Raw genomic sequence first — 16556 nt, 5'->3', positions numbered from 1 at the left:
TGCACATGACTCCTGGACATGAACCACCAACACCCTGGGACCTCGAACCAGAGTGCTGTGCAGGGTCTTCCGAGGGATGAATCCAGCTGAAATGGTGGACTCCTGCAGGACCTCCAGAGCCACGATTAGAGTGCCTAAAGTCCCCTCACCAGAGTGCAAAATCAAGAGTGAAGAGAATCCGACCGGCAATACTAGTATATCTGGCTGCTGTACAAAGTCACCAAATTCAGAGCCACGAGAATGCATGAAGTAACCTTTGCTGGAAGCCTCCCGATTACTGCTGCAAGTTTTCGTCCAGTTCTTGCGTCTCCAAACTAAGAATCCAGGGTCCGGGTTCTGTGCTGCTGCATCCTGAAGGCATCCACCCAGAAGCTCTTTTCTCCTAAGGTACTGTGTGGGCTTGGGTAATACTCATCTTAAGTCTGGTGAAGTCTGGTGGTGTGCATCCTGTGAGGCTGAGTGGGTGATGTGTGGTTGGGAGTTTGCCCATACCACTTGCCCAAGCCTAATGCTGGAACGCATAGGGAGTCTTCTCAGAAGTCCCTGAACACTTTAACTATGAAAGTGAATACTTAATTGTTAAAGAAGCTATCCACTTTCCTGCAACTGAACCCTATCTGAACTTGCCTACAGCTGACACCTAGAGAGCAAGGGTCCCTCTTCCTCAAAAAAAGGATTCTGCCTTGAAAGTATAAGTAGTGCAAAAGTAATCACCTGCTAAAGAAGTTTGTGTTGTAACCATTTCTGTGAAATAAGAAATTAAAGTGTCATTACGTTTATGCTTACCTTCGAGTTGCATTCTACCCCTCTAAAAAGTATGCAAGTTGCTTTACTAACTTTGAACGGCATCCCCCCCCCCCCCTATGATCCATTTCATTTGTATTGTGCTCATACACAAGTGTTTCAGAGAGTTTCCCTTCTGAAAAGTATTGATACCGTTTTATTATTCTTAAATTAATGAGTCTAAAGGCTAAGCAATAGGATTTACCTACCTTGAATAACATGGGGTCATCCTTTAAGATCATCATTGGGTTTTGCTTTCCCTGATCTGCTTTATACAAATCTAAAACAGTCAGAGTTAATACTTGTCCGAGTCGCTTGTAGCTATACTGGGTATAACTATTAGATAGCCGATAGTTATGTACCAATAGGTCAATTACCTACCTTACAATACTCTTAAAAGTGGAATAGGGTTTTGCGTTCCCCGATTTGTTTAGTGCATTCTAAAATCGTTCATACTGATCATTGAGTAGCTTAAGGCCCCTCCAGAAAGTAGGAGTTGATTGACTAGCTCTGAAATGAGAGCTACAAAGTAATGTTGCAAGGACTATACTGTAACAGGGTTGGTTTAGTATGCAATTTCATAACAGTGTCACTGCATGACTGACCGGGTGAACTACCCTTGAATTACCGATTGTATTCTGAAAAGATATCGAACCTGATCTTTTGCTCAAGAATAGTATATTACTATCCTGAATGTATAACCTTAGGTTTGACTAAGGCTATCCCTTGGTTTGCATACCATTGGTATCGAGTTGGTGATTATGTTTATGTGATGTTATAGTACTGATCCAAGATTTATCTTCGCCTAATTTTACAAAACATAGTTTTTCTCTGGACCCCATGTATGCTACAATTTTTGTACCAAGCTATCCCTCTCCCCCTCTTAAGATCCGCCTGACTGCTACGTCCATGCTAAAACATTTTCAGGTGGTACAGCATTATACTAAGAGTGGCGCTAACGTACTGCCTTAGATATGGTTTTTATCAAGTCTTAGTAGGACTTTAGAAAAAACGGCCTAACACCATGTAGTCTCCTGTCTACAATAGAGGAATGACCTCTTTTAGGGTTGTCATCAACTTTTGATGATGTATGTATTCACAGGTCTTCGATCCAACACTGAATGCTTTGTTTGGTCTCTTTGTAATAAGAAAGTACACAGAATAAATAACCTTGTTTACCAGTGATGGGGCGGGAGACTTATTCCATGTCTCCTTCAGTAGCGATTGTACCCCTGCTTGGATAATATTTATGCTCCAAGGAAAGGTTGCTGGATCTCAGTGAATGATTGCATGGTGTTTCTAGGAACTATATGCAATATTAATGAGACTGTTGAAAGTACCCACTTGTCTGTTGTGATGCCATACAATGCATGTGGTCGCCTACTGGGGAAACATGGGAGGTGATCTGTACATGGGCATCATTGTTTAGAGGGGTTGGCTGAGCCCCTACCTGCTTGGTCCCTACCAAGACTACCCCTACCCAGACTACCCCCTCTTCGGAACATCCTTTTGCAAGAGGACTGAGGGTGACTGTTTCCCTTCGCTGATATACCATGAGCCAGTGGAATCACTTGGGGAATATGTGGACGGTGATGTTCTTGAGTACCATTGGACACGAAAAGTACAACAGGTGTTGTAGGCCCCTTTGTTGCATAAACGGCTTATTGGCAATTTGTTCCAAACTTAAGTCATCAACAGCCTTCACAAATAACACATCAATGGGCAGATATGAGTGTAGCTTGTGTCTCAGGTTTACAGTCCAAGTTACTCAGCCATGCATGGCATTTAATAAGTGTACCTTTGGGTACCACCCTTCCAGCAGAGTCTGCTGCATCCAGGGAGTTAATTATAATGGCATTAGCTGAAAGTTTGCCCTCAGTACAGTTTTAAGAAGGACGGCAAAGATTCTTGTACTTCATTAACTTGTTCCTCCACCTGGTCCCGCTGTGCTCTGTTGAAACTAGCCATAAGGATAGTGTTAACTATTCTCATTTGGGAAGTAGCTGTATTCCTGCATGGAGTACATTACTATTAAAACCAATCCAGAGTATTGGGTGCACCAGCTTGCCTTGATTTTCACAAGGATCCTTATCTGGTTACATTCTCTCTAGCTGACAGGAGTTCATCTAAGTTTTTTAAAAAAGGGGGCAAGGACAGTTCCATCAAATTATAGACTCTTGCCATGCTCGTTGCTAACTGGAAGATTTTTGCAGCTCCATTGCCAGGTAAACTCAATCTTTGTGTGGAACAGAGGGCACTCCCGAGTCCATTTCAAATGAGCTTCAGAATTGAGCAACACCTCACAATTTACAGGCCCTGCACTACATGCTGGCAGCATTCACCAAGACGGACTTGAAGTAGCTCTGCTACTAGCAGCGCATTCGATTGTCTCTCTAGAACTGTGCTGTGGGAGAAACGAATGTGCTGGGGGTAGTGATCCTATGTTGCTGCACTCTTTTGCACATGGACACTACCGTTACCATCCGAATCGGCCTCAATGGACAATTAACAAGAACCACGGCACCTAATCTAGGTTTGAATCATGAGTGCGTACTCTCACCCAGCTTTTCAACCTCTGGTCGACATGGAAGCTGCAAGGGAATAGTTTCTTACCTGTAACTCCATTTCTCCAGCATTGGTATCTTTCATGGATTCACATGCTTAGAATATTCCCCGTCGACAGACTGGGAACCCTCGGTAAGCTTATAAAGCCGTTTCCCATAGGAAAACGTTCAACACTTTTGTCCCATCTATGTTGTTTTGGGCCGCGCATGCCCCGCCCCACTAGGACTTAGTGGTATAAATGCCCCGCCCCCGCGGCTCCCTTCAGATTTTGACCCCTCCAAAGTAGAACTGGGTGAAACAAGAACTACAGGATGATTGCATTTAGGGGAGGCCGGAGGGCGCATGTGAATCCATGAAAGATACCAATGCTGGAGAAATGGAGTTACAGGTACGAAACTATTCCCTTCTCCAGCATTGGATCTTTCATGGATTCACATGCTTAGAATAGAATGCACAGCAGAGAACCTGAAACAAGGGAGGAGGTGTGAATGCAATCCAGCACCCACCCCATCCTGCAAAAGGCGAATCACGATCACATAAGATTCGAAATTAAAACGTGCCACAGTACTGCACCGGGTAATATTCATATAAGCCATAAAAGCATACATAAAAACACACGCGTTTACATCTATACATATATGCATATATAAATACATATCCAAACCAGCATAGACCCTTCTCGAAGAAAAGGGCTTACCTTACAGAAAAAGATGTCGCAAGACTGCTCGTCCATTTGTATCTCATCCGCATGCTGTCGTTCGAGGCAGTAGTGGTGGGTGAATGTATGGGGCACAGACCATGCTGCTGCCCTGGGGGAGGGGCGGGGGACGTCCGGAACAAACCTCGCATGAAGTGCTTCACTAACCTGTCGCTAAACAAGGGCGTTGATTTCCTCCCTCTTGTGAGCCTAGAGATGGCCGCCAGGTGAACCTTTAGTGATGAAAAGCACAATCCACTCTTCGCCAAATGTAGTAGATACGGAAGAAGCTATTGGAGTAACCCTCAGAGGTTCCACTCCCGCCTGTCCTTGACACCATGTACAGAATCTTCTCCACTTACACCTGTAGGACTTGTTGGTGGACGGGGCCCGCGCAGCCTGTAATATCTTCCGACAGTCCGAGGGCATGTTCAAGGGACCAAATTCTGAAAAGTCAGGAGCCAAGCTGTGAGGTTGAGACTGCTCCGATTGTGATGCCACACCGTTCCTTCGTTCCGGGACAAGAGGTTGGGCACCTTGGGGAACGTTATCGGGTGATCCGCTGACAGGTGAAGCAGGTTGGAAAACCATTGCTGCCTCGGCCAACACGGCGCTACCAGGATGACTCGGCACCTGTACCTGCGTATCCACTGCAGAGTTCTCCGTATCAGAGGAAACGGAGGGAAGGCGTAGAGGAACTTGCCCGTCCACGGGAAGGAAACCGCTTCTCCCACCGAATCTTCCTGTGGCCACCTGCTGACGTACATCTCGCACTTCTTGTTCGCTTCCGTGGCGAAGAGATCAGCGGAGGCCGCCCCCATTTCTCTAGGACCTTCGACAATTGCTCGGTGTCTATTTCCCACTCGTGAATCTGGTCCATATTTCTGCTGAGCGAGTCCGCCTGCTTGTTCCTTACTCCTGGAAGGTGATGAGCTACGATGGAGCTCAGTGCCACACCTTCTGAGCCTCGATGGAGGGTTCTGGAACGGGTGCCACCTTGCTTCCTTAAGTAAAACATTGCCGTGGTGTTGTCCATCAAAACTCACTGTGGATCCCCTGATGTGAGGCAGGAACGCCCTCAGGGCCCAGCGGACCGCTCTCAATTCTAGAAGGTTGATGTGCAGGAGAGATTACTTCTGAGACCAGCGGCCTTGTGTCTGCAGGGTGCCCATGTGCGCTCCCCAGCCAGTTAGGGACTCATCCGTCACCACGGTGAACCGGAACTCCAGCTCCTGTAGGGGTACTCCTTTGGAAATATTCTGAACTCTCTTCCACCACCGAAGAGTTAATAGGAGCTCGTCGACGGTCAGCCTGTCTGACCAGAGGCCCTGAGCCTGCGTCCAACGATCCGCTAAAAACTGTTGCACTGGCCTCATGAAAAGGCGGCAGTTGGGCACCAGAGGAATGCAGGACGCCATAGCCCCCAGGATTGATGTACATTTTCTCACTGACAGTCTGGAATTGATTTTCAACTGACTTGCCAATCGACTGAGCCTGGTGACTGTCGAGGGAAGGTCTGACTAACCCCAACTGGGTCTCGAACTGTGCACCCAGAAACACCAAGCTTCTTGACAGAGTCAATAACGATTTTTCGAAGTTTATCGCAAACCCCAACCGTTGCAAAAGGCTCATGGTGTCCTGTAGACTCCTGTGCGTCGACGTAGGGGAGGACCCCCTCACCAACCAGTCGTCGATACGGGTATACATGGTGGCCTTGCCTTCTCAGCCAGGCTGCCACCAGAGCCAAGCATTTCGTGAACGTTCTGGGGGAAGATTTCAGTCCAAAGCGAAGAACTGAACTGGTAGGGAGTCCGACCTACCACAAACCTTAGGTACTTCTTGTGTCGCCGACACATCGGTATGTGGAAGTACGCGTCCTGCAGGTCCAGAGACGCCAGAAAATCCCCTTCTTGAACTGACCTGATCACCTCCTGGAGCGAGAGCATCTTGAACTATGTTTTTCAACGACTTGTTTAGCACGCGCAGGTCTAGGATGGGACGCCACTTTCCATTTGGCTTTTTCACCACAAAGTATCGGGAATAAACCCCTTGACCCCTTTGTGACAACGGGACTAGTTCAACAGCCCCATTTTGTAACATAAGTGCTACTTCCTGCAGCAACACGCTCAGATGGTATTGAGCTACACACGGTGGTGGAATGCGCAGAGGGTTGCTCTTGAATTGCAGGGAATGTCCGTATTTTACTGTGCCCAACACCCATTGATCTGTTATTAGCTCCCATTCGTTGATGTAACATGATACTCTGCCCCCCAGAACGTTCGATGCCCGTCATTGCTGGTCCTTGTTCCGCTTATCCCTCGACGAGTAACCTGCTCTCTTATTGGGGGCCTGGTAGTCCCAGCGACGTTTAGCTGCTTGCGAAGCTCGCCTGTATCCCTGAGAGGAATATGCTGGCCTACCGAAGGGTCGGTCCCTCTATGCCGAGAATCTGGAATTTCCCCAATGCTCCTCTGAAGGGACGAAAAGACCGGAAACTCCGACCACTCTGGAGGGGCCCCCAAGGAACGCACCGTGTCCGAGCCCTCCTTCAGGGCTTTGTCGACCTTCTCGCCGAAGAGTCGCCTTCAAAAGGCATATCCAGTACCTTGTACTGCACCTCCGGTCGGAGGTTGGTGCATTTTAGCCATGCTTGCCGTCGGAGAACTACACTGTTCACCTGCTTAAACCCTGACTCCGCAAGGTCTACTGCAATGCTTATGGCATGATTTGAAGCCTCCTCACCTTTCCTGACCAGCAACATAGCTGCTCTGCTATGTTCATCCGGAAGGTGTTCCAATATAGGAGCCAACCGATGCCACATCTCCTTGTCGTATCTAGCAACTATGGATAGAGAATTGGCCGCCTTCACTGTGGTAGCACCTACCGACAGGACTTTTTTGCCGAAAGCATCCTGTCGTCTGGCATCTTTAGTCCGCACGTAGCGCATGGGCGGAAAAGTGCTTCCCCCCCCCCCCCCCCCCCGACATCAGGAGAAAAAGCACAACAGCAAAACCTAACCAAGTAGAAATTACACAAGGTGTTCCCACTTTGGAGAGGGTTGAAATCTGAAGGAAGCCGCGGGGGCGGGGCATTTATACCACTACGTCCTAGTGGGACGTGCGTGCGCGGCCCAAAATGACGTAGATAGGAAAACGTTCGACACTTGTGTCCTATGGGAAACTGCTTTATAAGCTTACCGAGGGTTCCCAGTCTGTCGACGGGGAATATTCTAAGCATGTGAATCCATGAAAGATCCAATACTGGAGAATGAGAATGCATTACTTACCGTAAAAGCATTTCTGATGGTTGTATCTGCTTAGATTCACATGCTGTGCATAGGTCCGACATCCAGTGGTCACTGCGGAGTATTGCATTTTGTTTTTCGTAGTCGAAAAGGGGACGTCGACAAGGCGTGTCTGTAACACTATCCCTATAGTGACGTGCGTTGTACCCACAATCCCTCACGCGTCGAGGTCCCTCTGTTTGTATTTTTCTGCCCTGAGGGAGCCTTCTAGACGTGAGTGAGTACAGAAAAGAGATATAAAAAGGAAGTCTATGTTCCTTCCATCCGAGCGGGGAGGAAGGGTGGGCGCATGTGAATCTAAGCAGATACAACCATCAGAAATGCTTTTACGGTAAGTAATGCATGGTCTTCTGATGTTTGTTAATCTGCTTAGAATCACATGCTGTGCATAGACTAGCGAGCAGTACCCGGAGTTGGCGGTGGGTTATGAGAAGGAACAGTAGAGAAAAGATGTCTTAATACTGCCTGTCCCACCTGGGAGTCAGATCTTGAGTGTGCATCTAGACAGTAGTGTTTTGTAAAGGTGTGCACAGAACTCCAGGTAGCCGCTTTGCAGATGGACTCAAGGGGAACATTTGCAATGAATGCTATGGATGCCCCAGTGCGTCGAGTGGAATGTGCTCTTGGCTTGAAGGGTAGTTTTCTCTTAGCAAGAATGTAACAGAGTGATGCATTGTACAATCCATCTAGATATAGTGGACTTAGAGACTGCATCTCCTTCTCTTCCTGCTGCCACCGAGACAAAGAACTGATTAGTCTTTCTCAGTGATCTGGTTCTTTCCATGTAGAACATGACAGCTTTGCGTACATCTAGTGTATGCAGACTTTTTTCTCCCAAGTTGGAAGGGTTTTGAAAGAACGTTGGTAGTTCTATAGATTGGTTTACATGAAATTTAGAGATGAATTTTGGTGCAAACCTTGGGTGTGTGCGAAGAACCACCTTATCCTTGTGAACTGATACGAAGGGGTCTAATACAGAAAGAGCCTGTAGTTCACTTACTCTCCTAATGGAGGTGATAGCTATTAGGAAAGCAGTCTTAAGAGTGAGGTATTTAAGAGTTGCCTTGTGCATGGGTTCGAAAGGAGTGCCCATGAGTCTAGAAAGTACCATGTTTAAGTCCCATCCGGGAGCTGGGCTAGCTATTGGGGGGGTGTATTCTCTTTACCCCTTCCATGAAGGCCTTTATAACTGGTATCTTCCACCACAACACTTTAAGTTGGGAAGTGGTGTAAGCAGAAAGTGCTGCTAGGTGGACTTTAATGGAATTAAACACTAGACCTGAATCCAGTAAATGGGTCGTACAGAATAATGTTAGTGGCAGAGCAGTCAACCGGGTTGATGTTCTTACTTCTACACCAGATGACAAATCTTTTCCACTTGCTAGAATAGCAGTGGCGAGTATTAGGTTTTCTGGCTTCCCTGAGGATGTCCATACATCTCTGAGGGAGATGTAAATGTCCAAATTCTATGATCTCAGGAGCCAGGCTGCTAAGTTCATGGTCTGAGGGCATGGATGCAGTGTCCTGCCCTCGTCTTGTGACAGCATGTTGTACGGGCAAGGAAGTTTGATTGGGGGAGATAGGGACATCTCCATCAAGTGAGCGAACCATGGCTGCCGGGCCCACATTGGGGCCACTAGTATCATGGTCACCTGCTGTTGGTGCATCTTGTGCACCACCTTGTTGAGGAGGGGAGTCGGGGGAAAGGCGTAAACAAATTTCCCTGACCATTGAATCAACAGACCGTTCCCCTTGGACTGGTTCTGGGGGTACCTGGAGGCGTAACTTTGGCATTGTGAGTTCTCCAGGGTTGCGAACAGGTCTATTTCCGGGAAACCCCATTGCGTGAAGACGTTTAAGACGATGTCTTCTTGCAATTGCCATTCGTACTCTTTGGGTAGGGGGAAGTCTCTGCTGAGTTTGTCTGCTAGCAGATTGAGTTCCCCTGGTACATGTTGTGATAGTAGGAACATGTTGTGTTTGAGAGCCCACTTCCATATATTCTGGGACAGCTTGGACAGTCCTGGAGAGTGAGTGCCCCCTTGCTTGTTGAGATAGTGCATGGCTGTGGTGCTGTCTGAGGACCATCACTGTTTTTCCTTGTAAGTGTTCCTGAAAGGCTTTCAGTGCTTTGAACACTGCTAATAGTTCCAGCAGGTTTATATGCTTGGATGCTAAGCTCGGAGTCCACACTCCGTGAGCAGTCTGATGGGATAGGTGAGCCCCCCATCCTGTAAGGGATGCGTCTGTGGTTAGAGTGGCTTCCACTGCGGGTGTGGCAAAAGTTTTCCCTAATAACAGGTTTTCCTTTGTCCACCACCGTAGCGAGAGAACCAAGGCCTGCGAGACCACCACCAGATCGTCCCATTGTCCTCTGGCCTGACACAACTGGCTGTAGAGCCACTCTTGCATTGGGCGCAGGCGCGCATGAGGTACCAAATAAATACATGACGCCATCATCCCTAGCAAGCGCATTGCTTTGCGTACCGTCACCTCTCGACCTGCCACATATTGGGGGATCTGAAACAGCATGTTTTGGACCCTCTCGTTGGAGGGGAAGACGAGGACGTCCTTTGTTCGAATTAGAGCCCCTAGGAATTGTTTGATTTGGCTGGGGTCTAAGCTGGACTTCTTTTCGTTGATGGAGAAGCCCAGTTGGGACAAAAGGTCTACGGTCCTTTGGGTATTGGAGAAGCATGTTTCGTAAGAATCCCCTGTTATGAGCCAGTCGTCGAGGTACGGGTAAACCGGGATGGATAATCTGCGCAGGTGGGCCGCTGCCACTGCCAGTACTTTCGTAAATACCCTTGGTGCAGATGCTATCCCGAAGGGTAGTACTCTGAACTGATAGTGTTTGTTCTCTATCTTGAACCTGAGGTATTTTCTGTGCGCTGGCAACATTAAAATATGAAAGTATGCATCTTTCATGTCTAGTGTTGTCATGTAATCCCCCTGTGATAACAGTGGGATTACTTCCTGCAAGGTCACCATACGAAACTTTTGGGGTTTGACAAAGTTGTTCGCTGGGCGCAGATCTAATACAGGGCGCATGGTTAAGTCCTTTTTGGGTACAAGGAAGTACACTGAATAAATACCTTCTGTTACCTGAGATAGGGGGACAGCCTCTATAGCTTCTTTTTTCAGTAGCTCTTCTACTTCTTGAAGAAGAATAGTGAGGTGTTCCGGTGTCATGCGTCGGTTCCGTGGGGGTCTGTATTTCGGGGAACCGTTGAATTCGATGCAGTATCCGTGGGCTATGGTGGATAATACCCAGCGGTCTGACGTTATTCCCTCCCATGCTGAAAGGAACGATGTTAGCCGGCCCCTGACCGGTGATGCATGGGAGGGGACCCGAATCTTTGGGTCATTTGTTGGTATTGGGCGTGGGGCCTTTTGGACTGGAGCCGCGCCCTCTTCCTTTGCCACGACGTTGGCCTCTTTGACTGAACTGGGTGCTTTGGTTAGAGGGCCAGTTGGTAGCAGAGTAAAATTGTTGTTGGCTTTGCTGCTGGCGTTGGCCACGAAAGGAGCGTCTATTGCCATAGCTGCGTCTGTTAGGTGGCCTAGAAATTTGGTCAAGAGTTTTGATGGTATCAAACTCCTTCTTCGCATGTTCTAGGGCCTCATCAACTGCTTTCCCAAACAGATGTGTTTGCTCTATGGGCTTATTTATTAGGGAAGCCTGGGTTTCTGGCTTAAATCCCGAATTGCGCAGCCAGACATGGCGTTTGAGAAGTATTCCCTGAACCAGGGAACGTCCAGCTGTCTCTGTGGCATCCAGGGAGTTCTTTACGATGCCCTGGTTTACAAGAGTTCCCTCCGATATAGTAGCCAACAGGCGTGAACGCAGGGGTTCTGGTGCGTCCTCTGCTTCGCTGCGCAGCTTGCTCCACTGTGCATCTGCGTAGCTAGCTAATAGGGAATTGTTATTTGCAATCCTAGTTGAGAAGGCGGCGGAGGTTGTGATTCTCTTCCCAAGTGCATAGAGCTTCTTGCCCTCTTTGTCAGGTGGTGCCTCACTAGTAGATAGTGGTACCCCCGCTCTCTTCCTTGCATTAGTAACTACCAGAGAGTCCGGGATAGAATGTCCCCTGATGTACAAAGGGTCAGAAGACGAAGGGCTGAAGAGCTTTTCTATCCGAGGGTTGACCCCTCTGACTAAGGCCGGATTGGAAAGGGAAGGAGTTATTCTTCTCTTTATAGAAGCCAGGAGCGGAATGGACTGACTGAGGCTTTTTCTTTAATAACTTTTTCTACAAAGTCTATGTCCGGAAGAGTCTCCCCTGTGTATTTCAAAATGCGCTGCTGCCTTGCGCAATAGTGCATTAAGTGAGGGCTGGTCATCTATGGGGGAGGTGTTGCCAATAGGTGAGTCCTTGGGAGGAGAAGGGTGAAAGACATCAGGGTCTGAGTGCACTGATGGGGATTGCCAAGGCTGCACTGATGGGGAGTGCCAGGGCTGTGAGGTAGCTGTATCTTCCTCAAAAGCTCCTGTGCTAGTGTAAGGGTCTTCCTCAAACCTCTCCTCATGTTCTTCCTCTCCACCTAAACACTCCTCATCTTCCTGGAGGTATTGCTCCTCTTCAGTGAGGTCATATGCATCTGTAGAAGGGGGAACAGCCTAGGAATCTTGACCCTAGGGTCATCCTGGGTCCATTCTCTTGGTCTTTTGGGTGTGGGTGGGTTTTGGCTACCCAAAAACCTCTCCATCTTTTCCATACAAGAATGGAGTCTTTCCATGGTCTCATGGGGAACCCCTGAATAGTCTAGAGGGGGGAAATCAGTGTTGTCACCTTCAAAACGCTTCGAACGCTCCCACAACGTCGACGAAAGGTTTCAGTCGCCCTCAGAAAAGCCCTCCGGTAGTTCAGAAGTGCCTTTAGATGAATGGGGCAGTTCCTGGCTACTTTTGTGCTTTTTCGGCGTTTGTATTTCCTTTGGTGCGGTATTCGACGTCTGTTTCGTCGTCCGCTTGCGTTTGTCCTTGGAAACAATTCTCGCCAGGCTCTCGACGACGAGTTCGTCGGTAGAGGGTTCTGGAGTCGGCGTTGTCTGCGTTACGCGCTGTTTCTCGACGGCCGCTCTATGGAGCGTTACGTCGGGTGTTTTTGAGGTAGCGCCCGTGTTAGATGAAAGCCCAATCGCTGGTCGCGGCTGCGTTTGCGGGTGGGGCTTAAGACCCTTACGGTCTAAGGTCGACGCCGGAGTGCCCTGCGTCCCCTTCGGCGCTGGTGGATCCTTCGTCCTCGACGAAGAAGAGCCGTGGGTTGTGTGCTTAGGCCTATGGGGTCTGTGTGCGTCCTTGTCGCCGGGGTGTTCATCCCCATAAGCAGGGCGTGAGCCGAGCCCGTCGGGGCCGGGGACGGACGTCGAGGAGCGCGAGCGCTCCTTCTGGGGGTTAATGACTTCCGTAACGGACGTCGAGTTATCACCCTCCTCGTCACTTTCTGTAACAGCGGCGGCGGGTGAGGAAACTGACTTCGACATAGCGTAGTCCGCCCACCTCTTAACTTTCCGTTCTTTAAGGGTTCTTGGTTTTAAGAGCTTACAGGCCGCGCAGCTGTCCTCTTTATGATCGAGGGGCAAGCAATGATTACAGAGCTTGTGTTTGTCCTTCCAAGTGTATTTGCCCCTACAGCGTGGGCAAAACTTAAAAGGTGTCCTCTCCATAGCTGAAGCAATAAAAACTGATGATAACAACCCCAAGGGAAAGATAGGGGAGAAAGAAAGACATTCTCGATGAGAAGAGAAAAGTTCGAACCCCCACTCTCCCTACTGTATGTTGGCCGGCGAGGCCTGGCCACGTGTTCGGCAGCGCCGAAGGATCTCCTCCGTCTCTTCCTCTCCGTCGAAAACTTGCTCGGCGGAGAAACAGCTTCACAGCTAACGTCGAGGGGAGGGATCTTTTAACAGTAAGTATATATTAAGGACCGAGGTCCGTAGTACTTGTTTAGCAATGTCTCTCTAGGAGCTCCGCGTAAGGCGACCATAAGCTGGGCGGAAAAAAACAATCAGAGGGACCTCGACGCGTGAGGGATTGTGGGTACAACGCACGTCACTATAGGGATAGTGTTAGACACGCCTTGTCGACGTCCCCTTTTCGACTAGGAAAACAAAATGCAATACTCCGCAGTGACCACTGGATGTCGGACCTATGCACAGCATGTGATTCTAAGCAGATTAACAAACATCAGAAAAGAGCTTACTGCAATTTTTCCCCTTAGCATTGGGGATGTGACTGTACCTTTGATCACGTACGCAGATAGTTTTGCTCACCCTTACTCCAATTGGGCTCCAGTAATGCATTATCCTGCTACGCTAATCAAAATAACATGCCCATTAACATCTGAGTGCAAGGACATTGGAAGTCTAGCAGGAAGCAAAAGGCTTATCTGGAGGTTGGTGGGCATGGAAGTAGGTGAATACTTACCTTTACGTGGGCATACATATCAAATTCCGCCCTAATGCCCATTCCTGGTTGACTACGATACACAAAAAGTACTTAAAACAGTTGGTTATTCAGAGATTTATTGCTAAAGCGGGACATAATGTGGAGAGTTTACTGGAGATACACAAGATATTAGTACCTAGATATAAGCCAACTACGATTCATGGCAATAGTTTCCCAGTGAAGGCTGCAAAAATTTGGAACCTACTACCAAATAATCTGAGAGCAGTCCAACCTTACCCACTCTTCAAAAGGAATGCCATCCAACATATCTCCAATGACTAGTCAACCTATCTCCTTAGCTGCACCTGCCTTTTGCCCACCCCATCTCTAATCTATGTTATTATGCCACCATTCCTTTACGCCTAGCTGAACTATGTCTTATTGTCTGCACTGCTATATTTACTTAGCTATTTTATGATTCCCTGTACATTATTTTAACTTGTATAATATGTAACATTGTAAGCCTTGCATTATCTTATTGCTGCACCCTGCTACCTTTGGGTCTGGTGCGCATTAGAAGTTAATAAACAAGATCCGAATTCTCTACAGTATACCTATATGGTCTGGAGAGCTGCTAAATTGGTTTGACCAACTCCAAGGAAAGCCTCAGCTCACTCCTTGGGGTCTGGGTGCAGCACCCATGGAGGCACTGAGGTGGGAGCTGGGTCCATCCTCCCTGATGGCACGGCAGATCCAATGCACTGAATTATTTCTTAAATTGCGTTGGGTGGCAGTGAGATGAGCACCCTGCTCTGCCACAGCACAGAGCCAGTTTAATAACTTAACAAATCATGCTTATTATGACTTGAAGCAATCAGTCACTTCTCATCTTGACTCCATTGGTCTCATTAATTACCGAAGTATACCCCTACCAATATTTTCAAGTAGTAAAGACTAAAGCTATGGTTTGAGATAGATCGCAAAATATTAAGTTAAATACTAAACGCAGATACATGGAGTTTAGCACACAAAGCTTCTGTCCCAATGCTCCATGTTCTTACCTATTGAAACTATCCTATTGCTATTAGGCGCTTTAAAACATCTCCTTCTAAACAGATTACCATCCTTCTAGTATGTCGGAGCATGGCAAGGGTTCCATTATGCCGATAAGCACTCTTGCTTGTGTAATTGCACAATTGAGACCACCAGGCATATCCTCAGGATGTGCCCTTTTGTGCGCTAGTTATGGTAAGGATACAGGAATTTTGTATGCTCAGATGTAGGTTGGGGGACCAATCAATTCTGGAGTGCAGTGTATAATGCCAAAAGCTTCTAGTGCCGCTGCATACTTTATTTGGAGAGAAGATATTACTTTAATTAGAAAAAAGTAATAAATGCCGATATTTCATTATTTTATTTGGTCTTCCATTTTGATAACGCAATTTTGGAGTTCATGCATTTTGAAATTGATTCGGTTTAGAATATGCATTCTGTGGCTGGCTCTTTCCCCTAGTGCTGAAGGGGTTGTATAAAGCCAAAATGCACTTAATAAAAATTAAACATAAGTAATACATTCCGACATCCTGTCCATAGCAGGTTTAAATCTTCGCTGGTCCAGGTCCCTGTTCTAGGTGCGCCTGGAAGAGGGAAGACCATTTCATCCATTTAAGAGAATTTGCCTAATGAGCAGGGACTGAGAAAGGGTATTAGTGGCTTGGACATAGTCCTGGGCAATAGGTTGGGAAATAGGATGGAACCCAGAACCTACAGACTATGTGAGGTGTTCTGCGTTTCCCTTAATTTGGGCTCAGAATGCCATTTCAATGTACATTTCCCTCCTTATAGATTTAATGGCCACAAGAAAAGCAATCCTAAAGGTGAGACATAAGCCCCCCCCCCTTTTATAATGGACGGGCAGGTTAGGGATTATAGTTGCCTACAGGGGTATTCACGATTTTGTTGTGGTCCTTTCTTCCTAGTTGGTTTCTCCTGAATCTGGAGCAAAGAGACAAGTTTTGTGAACTCCAAATGACCCCCGTTGTATGTTTTTTGGTAGGTTATTCCAGGTTGAGGTTGCCATGCGAGTGAAAGATGATCTTCGAGTTTTCTTTTTTGTAAGCTTTTGGAACTCTGCAAAGGTCGTTGCTTGATTAGAGTGATCTTGTTGGGTGGTAGATTGTTTTTTCTTTAGGAACTCTGCTCCCTGGCCATGGACTGCTCTGTGCGTTATGCACATCGTTTTGAACTTCATCCCTTTTATTGGCAGCCAGTGCAGCGTTTTCAGCGCTGGGGTAATGTGGTCTCTTCGTGGTAGTCTGAAGGAGTCTTGCTGCAGGCATTCCTAGGTATAGACTGTTGGCATAGTCTACTCTGGACAGGAGTGTAATGGTTAGTGTTTTGTGGGTAAAAGGAATGGTAGGATCCTTTTTACTGCATGTAGCAGTAAAACATTTCTTGATTATGGTGTTTACTTGTGGGTCAAGTGTTAGTAAAAAACCTGGGAGTCTTGATGGACAAAGTGTGAGTGCTGTAACCAGTTCTGTTGGCGATGGGATGTTTTTATTTTCTCCTTTTTCCTCCGTTTTAGCTATGATTATTATTTCAGTTTTAGACAGCTGGTCAGCGTTTTGTTCTGTGTATTTTGTAGACAGATTGTCATCTGTTGCAGCATGTGAGGTTTTTTTTTTTTAATAAGTTTGATTAGTGGCATCAGGTATACATTGAAGAGCAATGGGGAGAAGTATGATCCTTGTGGTACCACAGTCTGATTCTCTTGTAGTAGATTGCAAAGATTTGATCCAGACATTCTGTCCTAT

General features: G+C 47.3%; 1 protein-coding gene across 2 annotated transcripts in view; it reads right to left on the bottom strand.

Annotated features, from left to right (window-relative positions):
• Positions 1-16556, bottom strand: part of PSME3 (proteasome activator subunit 3) — a 538782-nt gene that overhangs the window by 402431 nt on the left and 119795 nt on the right. The gene's annotated exons all lie outside the window — the stretch shown is intronic.

The sequence above is a fragment of the Ambystoma mexicanum genome, chromosome 13, assembly GCF_040938575.1.
Source record: "Ambystoma mexicanum isolate Mex_15411 chromosome 13, UKY_AmexF1_1, whole genome shotgun sequence".
Lineage (NCBI taxonomy): Eukaryota > Metazoa > Chordata > Amphibia > Caudata > Ambystomatidae > Ambystoma > Ambystoma mexicanum.
The sequence above is the reverse complement of the archived record's forward strand: the minus strand, read 5'-3'. Positions and strand labels throughout refer to the sequence as shown.